General features: G+C 35.5%; 1 pseudogene; it reads right to left on the bottom strand.

Moving 5' to 3' along the window:
• Positions 1-268: 268 nt before the first annotated feature.
• LOC137751987 (heterogeneous nuclear ribonucleoprotein K pseudogene) lies at positions 269-1,756 on the bottom strand (annotated as a pseudogene).
• Between the last annotated feature and the right edge of the window lie 9,376 nt (positions 1,757-11,132).

Here is an 11,132-nt window from a genome sequence, read left to right on the forward strand (position 1 = left end):
TTTTTTTTTTAAACCACCAACAATGAACAAAAATTAAAATTCACTCACTCTGCTGCTGTTTCAAAATTTCAATGTTAGTTTCTGCACACCCTCCCCCAACCCCCAACCCTATTTGTAAGGAACTAAAACATTATATCTGGTGACAGCAAAGATTTCACTACACCTCAAACACTGAACACCTACGAAGCAGAGGAATGTTGGCTTTTTAAACAGAAGCAGATAAAAAAAAAAAAAAAATATGCAGGACTCCTTCAGTTCTTCACTAGTCTTAGAAAAACTTTCCAGAATACTACTTCACACTGTTCTGCAGCAAATCCTGTGCATTCTGTATCTGGGTCTGTGTTCCTGTAATGGTAATGATCCGATCTTTGGACCCTTCTAAAGGCTAATCAATTTTGATCGATACTCCTGACTCATGACGGATTTGTTTAATCTGCTGACCACCTTTGCCAATAATAGATCGAGCCAGATCTTTGGGAATAGTTATTTGTGTAGTAATAATAGGTCCACCAAGATCACCATATGATCCACGACCCCCTGCATAGGAATAATCATATCCAGAGCCACCCTGTGGTTCATAAGCCATCTGCCACTCTGATGGGCTCCATATGTCTACTGCAGAGTCCCAGGTTTCATCAGCACTGAAACCAACCATGCCATCATAATGGTCTCCAGGTCTTCCTCTTCTGTCATAGGCCATTAGATCTCCTCCTCTAGGTGGTGGTGGTGGAGGAAGAGGAAGATTCCGAGCTCTGCCACCACCCCAGCCACCTCGTCCAGGAGGAGGTGGAGGAGGTCCTCGGCGAGGACTTTTATCATCATAATCTCTTCTGGATGGAGGCATGGGACGCCCTCCCCGACCAGGAGGCATTCTGTCACAACCACCTCTTCCCCGCATGGGAAATCCCACGGGACGTCCCCAGTGGTCATCAAACATCATTGTAAAACCACCATAATCATAGATTTCATCGTAAAAACTGGGATCATAAGCTGAGCACGTCCTTTGATGGGAGACTCTGATATAAGATCAAGGATGATCTTTATGTACTCTACAACCCTATCAGATTTTCCTCCAATAAGAACCACTCTGTCAGTGGATTGAGGACAACATTCCTGGAAAAGCTTGATTGTTGTCTGAGTGTTCTCTTGAAGTTCTTTGATTTTAGCACCTTTGACCCCAATAATTCCTCCAGCCAGACTCTGATGAATCAACAATCTCAACTCGCAAAGTCGCGTCCTTTATAGTGTTGGTAATTTAAGCATTCCACAGCATCAGATTGGAGCAGGAGCTGGCTCCTTGCAGTGGGTGATGGCAACTGCAGGCCCTCTTCCAAGGTAGGGATGATTTTCTTCAGAATTTCTCCAATTGTTTCAATATCAGCACTAATACTCAATGTGCTCTTGGGGCCACTGTTGTCTGGGACTGAACACTGGCATTGTGGTCTGTACGGAGAGCCTTAATATTCTTGCCTCCTTTTCCAGTCACTGCCCCAGCATTCTTGCTCTGAAGCAGAATGCGTAATTCAACCATCTCATCAGTGTTTCTAGATCTTTTAAAAGCTTGTTCCTCTTCCATATCTTCAGCAGGGCGTTTACCAAATTCGCCATTGGTTTTGGTGTTGGGAAAGGTTTCCTCTGGCTGTTCCGTTTCCATTTTCTTGTATTAAAGGAACACACCAATCAGTTATTAAATATATCCTTGCAGGGCAGAACTGAAGTGTTCTGGCCGGGACCAACAGACACCCTAGTGCTGCAGTAGCCCGGATCCGACAGGGGATGGCCCCAATTCTTTTTGATTTCATATTTTCTGGATATTTGCACCTCAAAGAAGTAACAAGAGGATACATGTTTTCCTTTTCTTTCTTTTACGTTGTGGCCTTTGAAATTAAAGCTAAAAACATATCAGGCTTAAGAGTAATTTCCCTGGATTGTTTTTCTTTTTCTTTTTTTAGTGGATAAACTGATATTGAACCAATTGGCATTGAATAGGCTGGGAAATAACACATTTCAAATTTAATATCTACATGAAGTGACAGGTATTTGGTAAAAAAAGATAGATCAATAGCCCAAAGGTCAAAATTTTCCTTATGACTTATGGTACAGACCAAGAATAAATTATTTTAACTTCTGTAAATCTCCACATCACTTTAAACATTTTAAATCTTCTTCTGCATTCTTCTTATACTATTGATGTGCCTTTCAGAGATAACTAAGCTAAAAAAGTTTGAGAAGTATTTGCTAACTCTCTGAGGAGAGCAAGGGCTCAATGGTATGTTTTGAATTCTAGTTCAACTACTTTATGATAAGGAATTTTCTTTATTCACAATTGAGTTCTGCCTGTTGAAGGTAGAGTTCAGCTGTTTATATACTAACATGCAGCAATTATGATGAAACAAAACGCATTCTAGAACTCTGTCGTAACTATGGCAACCAGAATTAAATGAGTCCTCTTAGAAATACAAAAAGCCACACCAGCAGGATAGAGTAAATATCTCTTATTGATTTACGAAGGTTCCAGATGATGAAAAGTGGTTAATATATTTCTGTCATGAAACACATTTGTTAAGGCTTCTTTTTATTGATAGAGCCATTGTCTATTTAAATAATGTCAGCCCGATATCATTAATTTTTACATCTTTTTTTCAATCAGTTTTGCCTTCATTACAAGAAGCTAACAGCCTTTCCATTATTTTCTGTATTTTATTTAGGAGTAAAAAGAAGAAAGCTCGACTTAAGGACCATTTCTGATTATGTTTGGCTAAAGTCTGGCTTGACCAAATATTGTTAGTATAAATGGGTCGCATATTTATTTTGCAAGAGAATTAGTTGGTTTTGATATTTACCTGCATTTGGACAAAACCTACAACTCTCTTGGCTTCAGGTGGCTGGTGCTTGCAGTGGGATTTGTTGGGAAAGGAAAATTAAACTTTTGGTAATTTGTTCTGTAAGTAGACTAATTTAAAATTCAATTCAAGTAATAATGTGAGGCTAAAATGGAACAGCATTATGTAGCAAGATTAGAGTTTTCGTGTCCCAGAGGGTTTGGTGTACAGGTGTCAGTAGGGTTCTGCATGCAAAATGCCACCACGTACTGTACCCACTTCTGCTTTTTCCCTAAAATCAACTCAATACTTTGTGTCTTGATTAAAATGAAAAGGTCACTGTAGGTTTTTTCTTCCAAAATACTGACAACAGTCATAAGAATGAAGCATCTGCAAACCAGGGTGTAGGAAGTAAGACACATACCATGGCATTGGTCCCAAGACTTTTGGAGCTTCATGTATCATTATTTAATATTTCATTATAAATATTTTCCTATGATTGTTTCTAGTCATGTGGAAATTATGTGGTGGTGAGTTAGGAAATGTGTTTTCTCAAACAAAAGTGCTCAGTCATAGAAACAAAGCCAAAAATTATGAGACTTTGAAAACTCTAAGACATTTAACTAATTTTCTACTCTCATGTTCCCTTAACTTCTAAAAAGACTGAACTGTAAGGTTGAACTTTTAAGTGTGTTATATATCTTAAGAATTAGGGTTTATTTAGCTTGTCTAATCTGTCTTATTTATGACTAGTTTTTTTCCTGTTACTATAGGTATTGAAATTCCTGAAATAAACTATAGTCAACCTAAGCATTTGCCCAAGACAGAAAATAATCGAAGAACCACAGCCTTATGTTATTTTGGTCCTGATGCTGCATTCTCTAAAGTTCCTGAGTTTTGCCTGGGCCTCCATCCATAGTGTCAAAGCAGTCTCTTAAATGCCATTGCAATCTGATCCTTTCTGCCTGCAGTTCTGAGGATCATGGAGCTCCAAAGTTTTATTGGCCTTTTTATTACTTTTCACAGCATCCCCATGTCAGGTTGACATTCTGCTTCAAATCACAACATCTGAGAATTGGAGGGGATTTCAGAGATCACCTAGTCTAAGCTGTTCATTTTGCAGATAAGAAATTGAAGCTCAGAGAGGTGAAGTGAATTGCTCAAGGTCACACAGCTCATTAACAGCACAGATGCTCTTCTAATCCTAATCTGGAACTCTTTCTATCAAACCTCACAACCTCAGGTTTTCTCTTATGTCCAGAGAAAGTCACTTCTGCTCTGCCTTTTAGCAGATGAGCCCACAGGCGGAAGGTAGAATCACCCATTCCCAAACTAGTGCTCCATCCATTACTGCCCATTATATATCTTCTCAGTTTTAAAGGAAAAAAAAAAAAAAAAAAAAAAAAAACCAGCCTGCACATTCTGCTTTTATATTCATTATCTACTCTGTGCCTGTTAGTTGCTCCCGTTTTTTGGGAATGCTTTTACTGATTAACTTGGTCTCTGCAATATAAAATGGTGAAATGCATTATCTTGGGTAAATGTGAAGTTATTAATGTGTTTTATTCTAGTTATGGGTCATTATTTCCGATAGATGTAATCGTCCCACTACTGAGACCTAGCAGGTGGTCTCACTAGAAGTTATAACAGTATTCTTAATGGTCTGGTAAGAATGTCATTTGCAGGGCAGCAAGGGCAGAAAGAAATTGGTCCCAGAGCTAGCCTGCTTTTGTACTCATTCCCAAGCTTGAGCAAGCAAAAATAAATACATATTTTCTTACTGATCAGCTGGGTATTTTTCCTGCCTATCTATTTTCAGTAAAAGTCATGAGGACCCATGTCTATTTATTTCCTATTTACAGCCTCCCCTTCCCCAATAATAGTACTAATGACCCTGCAATGCTTTGCTTTTCTAATTCTTGGAGGAGACACGTCATATTGCCTCCTGAGAGGAGCCAACACCCATTCAAGTAATAAGATATGATTAAATCCATCTGACCAGGCAAAAAACAGAGGCCGCTGGGAAGCAGAAATCAAGTGACAATTTTTCCATTAGAGGTAGCTGACTCTTGAGAGAAGGTATGATATCAGTATGATGAGAGAAATAGAAATTGTATATTTAAATGTTAATACCTTAGTATATGTAAGAGGCATGCTTGCTAGAAATTATTAAATAATTATGTACAATTAAAGATATATTATTAAATAATAGTACATTTTACAATCAATGGCATTTTAGGTTCAGTAAAATACAGTATTTAGCCATCATTTCATAGAACTAAATATATCTAGAGCCAGGAGATTTGGAGAACTACTATAGTCTAGCTTCTTAACTTTGTATTTGAGAAAGTATGGCTCAAAGAAACTAAATGAGTTGCCCTTGATTACACAGCACTCCGGTATATGAAGGTGACAAGCCAGGTTTTAGAGGTCACCGCTGATGACTGTTCTGAACCTGGCTTATATAGTTATCACAACATACTATCATTTTTTTCCATAGTGAAATTCCTTCTTTCTTCTAATATATAAGAAAATGTGTGATCTAAAGAAGTAAAGTGATAAATTAGTTCTTATATTTAGGGACCTCCCAGGAAGCATAAAAACGTGGCTTTCCAACAAGAGATTGTAAGTTCTTGGAGAGATGGTGGCAGTTTCTTAATATTTCAGGAACTATTATTTTTGGGAAGAAAAGGATAATATTCCTTTAACATCTAGAGAATTCCAGATAAGCAACAGGGGCAATAATCAGTGGCGCTGAGGATAAAATAATGTAGTTTAACGTCTTTTCCACACTGCTATCTACTATTTATTAGTATTATTATGGACATTTCTGTGGTTTTTTAACCTTTGCAGTGCATCAAAATTCCTCCTGCTTTTTCCCTTTTTAATAGTGATTTTAATTTTTATCAAAACAATGCACTATATATAGTTTTGCAATCAAAAGATATAAAAGGCTTATAACAAAAAGTAGCAGTCTTTTTTCCTGGACTTCGAACTCCAGTACTCTCCGGAGACAAATACTGGATTCTTCCAGCCATTTCCCTTGGCATTTCTAAGTGATATCTATCAAGTAATAGATTAAGACATGACTTCTTTTTGTACAACCATATGTTTCTTAATCAGCTTTATTGAAGTATAATCGACCTACAGTAAATTGTACAAATTTTAAATGTCCAATTCCATAAGTTTTGGCAGATGCACTGGCCTGTAAAACCATTACCACAATCAAGATAGTGCTTATATAATTCCCTCTCAAAATGTCTTTGTGCCCCATGTAATCCCATCTTGCCTCTACTCCCTGTAACTACCCCTGCCTGGCCCCTCGCAATCACTGTTTTAGTTTCTATCACTATAAACTAGTTAGCATTTTCTAATATTTTATGTAAATGGTATCATATAGTAGGCACTGTCTTTCATTCTGGTTTCTTTCACAAAGCATAATTATTTTGAGGCTCACCCATGCTTTTGCATCTATCAGTAGCTCATTCCTTTTTATTGCTGATTAGTATTCCATGGTATGAATACACTATAACGTGTTAATCTGTTTTAACCATTAATGTGCATTTGGATTGTTTCTAGTTTTTGGCTATTACAAATAAAGCTATTAACATTTGTGTACAAGGCTTTCTGTGGAAATATGTTTTCATTTCTCTTGCATAAATATCTAAGAGTGGAATGACTTTGTCATATGGTAGGAGTATGCTTTTCAAAGTGGTTGTACTATTTACATTCCCACCTCCAGTGTATGAGAGTTTCAGAGATTCCATGTCCTCACCAACACTAGGAATGATCAACCGTATTTTAATCTTAGACATTCTAATAGGTGTATAAATGTATTTTATTATGATTTTAATTTCCTTTTATTAATTACTAATGTTATGAAGCAGAGTCAATAATATGATAAAATGAGTGAGACACTCATCCTGGGCACAAAACTTGAGGGGATGCCAAGAAACTCAGTAATCAAGATAAATAATATTTAAAAAATAGAAAAATACTGAAAAATACCCACAGTGAACAAAGTATCAAAAATTTAAATAAAGACAGCATTAATATTATTGACTTTTCCTTTTGTTTCAGATTCCAATATGGCTTGGTGCTGCACTGATGTTAGGAATTTTTTCATGTATTTGTTATTATCTGTATATTCTCCTTACGAAGTATCTATTCAAATCTTTTGCTTTTGTTTATTTTTTTTTAGATTTTTTTAATATTATTGAGTTTGTGATTACTAGTCCTTCATTACATATGTGTTTGCAAATATTTTCTGCCAGTCTGTGGTTTATCTTTTCTTTTTCTTAGCAGTGCCTTTCAAGGAGAGAATCTTCTTAATTTAGGGAAATCAAATTATTAATTTTATTATTTTCTAATTTTATGGATTGTGCTTTTGATGTTGAAAGAAAACTTTGCTTAACTAAAAGTCTCAAAAATTTCCTGCTATTTTTTCTATTGGAAACTTTACAGCTTTAGGTTTTACAATCAGGCATATGACACAGTTTGACGGCTAATTTTTGTATAGATCAAAGTTCTTTTTCTTTTTTTTTTTTTTTGTGGCATATGATTATCCAATTGTTTCATCCACATTTGTTGAAAAGACTGTCTTTTCTTCATTGAAACATCTTTGAAAAACCTGTTCTCTTTCACAGAATTTTGTTATTCTCTCCTTCAAAGATGATTTGTCTGTTTCAAGTCCTTTATCATTACATATGAGTTTTAGAATCAGCGTGTCAATTCCTGCAGAAGAGGCTGCTCAATTTTGATTGAGATTGCATTGAATCTATAGATCAAATGGGGAAAAATAATAACCATAATTAATCTTCTGATCCATGACATGGTTTATCTCTCTATTTTTAAATGTGTTCTTTGATTTCTCTGAGGAATGTTTTGTAGTTTTCACTACATAAGTTTTGTACATCTTTGTCAGATTTATCCCTATAAATTTGATACTGTTTGACACTATTGTAAGTGTTTTTTAATAACTTCAATTTTTGATTGACTGTTGCTAGAATATAGAAATGCAGTTGATTCCTATGAATTGATTTTGTAACCTGTAATCTTGCTAAACTTATTTATTAGTTCTAGGACCTTTTTGATAGAGTCCATAGAAGTTTTTCCATAGATGCTCATGCTGTCTGCAAATAAAAAAACACTTTACTTCCTTTCCAGAATGGATTTTTTTTTTCTTTTACTTGCCTCATTGTACTAGCTAGAACCTTCAGTACAATGTTGAATAGATGTGGTGAGAGTGAACACCTTTGTCTTATTTATGTTCTGAAAGGGAAATCATTCACAATTTTACCATTAAGTATGTTGTTAGCTGTAGGTTTTCAGGGGAATTCCTTCTGTTGCCTTCTGTTTCTAGTTTGCTAAGAGTTTTAAATTAGAAATATATATTGGATTTTGTCAAATTGGTTTTTTTTTTAATTTTTTGAGATGATCATAACTTTTTTCATTTTTAGTTTGTTAATATTATTAATTACATCTTAGAATATTCAACTGATCTTCCATTCCTGGGATAAACTCCACTTGGTTGTGATACATTATCTTTTCTGTATACTGTTGGATTAGATTTCCTAAAATTTTCAAATGATTTTTGCATCTATATTCATGAAAATTATAGAATTATAGTTCTTTTAAACATCTTTGTCCACTTTTGGTAGAGCATGCTGGCCTCATAGAATGAATTGGGAATTGTTCCGTTTACCTCCATATTTCTAGAAGTTTATATAAAATTGGTATTATTATTTATTAAAAGTTAGCTAGAATTCACCAGGGAAGCCATCTGGGCCCAGAATTTTCTGTGTGGGAACTTTTTAACTTAAAGTTCAACTTTAAAAAAAAGATAAAGGTCTATTCATGTTATCTATTTCTTCTTCAGTAAGCTTTGGTAATTCATGTCTTTTAAGCAGTTTTTACATTTCATATAGGGCGTCATCATTATTTTTCTTTAAATGCCTTTAGAATTTAGAGCATTCCTGTTTCTCTCATTTTTCACACTGGTAATTTACCTCTTCTATTTTTTATTTCTTTGTGTTTCTTTTTGAATGTTTGAACTTTATTTAATTCTTTTTTATACAGCAGTTTCTTATTAGTTATCTATTTTATACATATTAGTGTATATATGTCAATCCCAATCTCCCAATTCATCACACCAACACCACCCGTCGCCGCTTTCCCCCCTTGGTGTCCATACGTTTGTTCTCTACATCTGTGTCTCAATTTCTGCCCTGCAAACCAGTTCATCTGTACCATTTTTCTAGGTTCCACATATATACGTTAATATACGATATTTGTTTTTCTCTTTCTGACTTACTTCACTCTGTATGACAGTCTCTAGATCCATCCACATCTCTACAAATGACCCAATTTCATTCCTTTTATGGCTGAGTAATATTCGATTGTATATATGTACCACATCTTTATCCATTCGTCTGTTGATGGGCATTTAGGTTGCTTACATGTCCTGGCTATTGTAAATAGTGCTGCAATGAACATTGGGATGCATGTGTCTTTTTGAATTATGGTTTTCTCTGGGTATATGCCCAGTAGAGGGATTGCAGGATCATATTGTAATCCTATTTTTAGTTTTTTAAAGAGCCTCCATACTGTTCTCCATAGTGGCTATGTCAATTTACATTCCCACCAACAGTGCAAGAGGGTTCCCTTTTCTCCACACCCGCTCAAGTATTTGCTGTTTGTAGATTTTCTGATGATGCCCATTCTAACTGGTGTGAGGTGATACCTCATTGTAGCTTTGATTTGCATTCTCTAATAATTAGTCACGTTGAGCAGCTTTTCATGTGCTTCTTGGCCATCTGTATGTCTTCTCTGGAGAAATGTCTATTTAGGTCTTCTGCCCATTTTTTGATTGGGTTGTTTGTTTCCTTGATATTGAGCTGCATGAGCGGTTTATATATTTTGAGGATTAATCCTTCGTCCCTTGATTCGTTTGCAAATACTTTCTCCCATTCTGAGGGTTGTCTTTTGGTCTTGTTTATGGTTTCCTTTGCTGTGCAAAAACTTTTAAGTTCCATTAGGTCCCATTTGTGTATTTTTGTTTTTATTTCCATTACTCTAGGAGATGGATCAAAAAAGATCTTGCTGTGCTTTTTGTCGAAGAGTGTTCTTCCTATGTTTTCCTCTAAGAGTTTTATAGTGTCTGACCTTATAGTTTGGTCTCGAATCAATTTTGAGTTTATTTTTGTGTATGGTATTAGGGAGTGTTCTAATTTCATTCTTTTACATGTAGCTGTCCAATTTCCCAGCACCACTTATTGAAGAGACTGTCTTTTCTCCATTGTATATCCTTGCCTCCTTTGTCCTAGGTTACTTGACCATAGGTGCGTGGCTTTATCTCTGGGCTTTCTATACTGTTCCATTGATCTATATTTCTATTTTTGTGCCAGTACCATGTTGTCTTGATTACTGTAGCTTTGTAGTATAGTCTGAAGTCAGGGAGTCTGATTCCTCCAGCTCCGTTTTTTTGCCTCAAGAACGCATTGGCTATTCGGAGTCTTTTGTGTCTCCATACAAATTTTAAGATTTTTTGTTTTAGTTCCGTAAAAAATGCCATTGGTAATTTGATAGGGATTGCATTGAATCAGTAGATTGCTTGGGTAGTCATTTTCACAATATTGATTCTTCCAATCCAAGAATATGGTATATCTCTCCATCTGTTGGTATCATCTTTAATTTCTTTCATCAGTGTCTTATAGTTTTCTGCATACAGGTCTTTTGTCTCCCTAGGTAGGTTTATTCCTAGGTATTTTATTCTTCTTGTTGCAATGGTAAATGGGAGTGTTTCCATAATTTCTCTTTCAGATTTTTCATCATTAGTTTATAGGAATGCAAGAGATTTCTGTGCATTAATTTTGTATCCTGAAACTTTACCAAATTCATTGATTAGCTCTAGTAGTTTTCTGGTAGCATCTTTAGGATTCTTTATGTATAGTATCATGTCATCTGCAAACAGTGACAACTTTACTTCTTCTTTTCTGATTTGGATTCCTTTTATTTCTTTTTCTTCTCTGATTGCTGTGGCTAACACTTCCAAAACTATGTTGAATAATAGTGGTGAGAGTGGGAAACCTTGTCTTGTTCCTGATCTTAGTGGAAATGGTTTCAGTTTTTCACCATTGAGGACAATGTTGGCTATGGGTTTGTCATATATGGCCTTTATTATGTTGAGGAAAGTTCCCTCTATGCCTACTTTCTGCAGGGCTTTTATCATAAATGGGTGTTGAATTTTGTCGAAAGATTTCTCTGCATCTATGGAGATGATCATATGGTTTTTCTCCTTCAATTTGTTAA

This window comes from Eschrichtius robustus, chromosome 18 (assembly GCF_028021215.1).
Source record: "Eschrichtius robustus isolate mEscRob2 chromosome 18, mEscRob2.pri, whole genome shotgun sequence".
In the NCBI taxonomy this organism is placed as follows: domain Eukaryota; kingdom Metazoa; phylum Chordata; class Mammalia; order Artiodactyla; family Eschrichtiidae; genus Eschrichtius; species Eschrichtius robustus.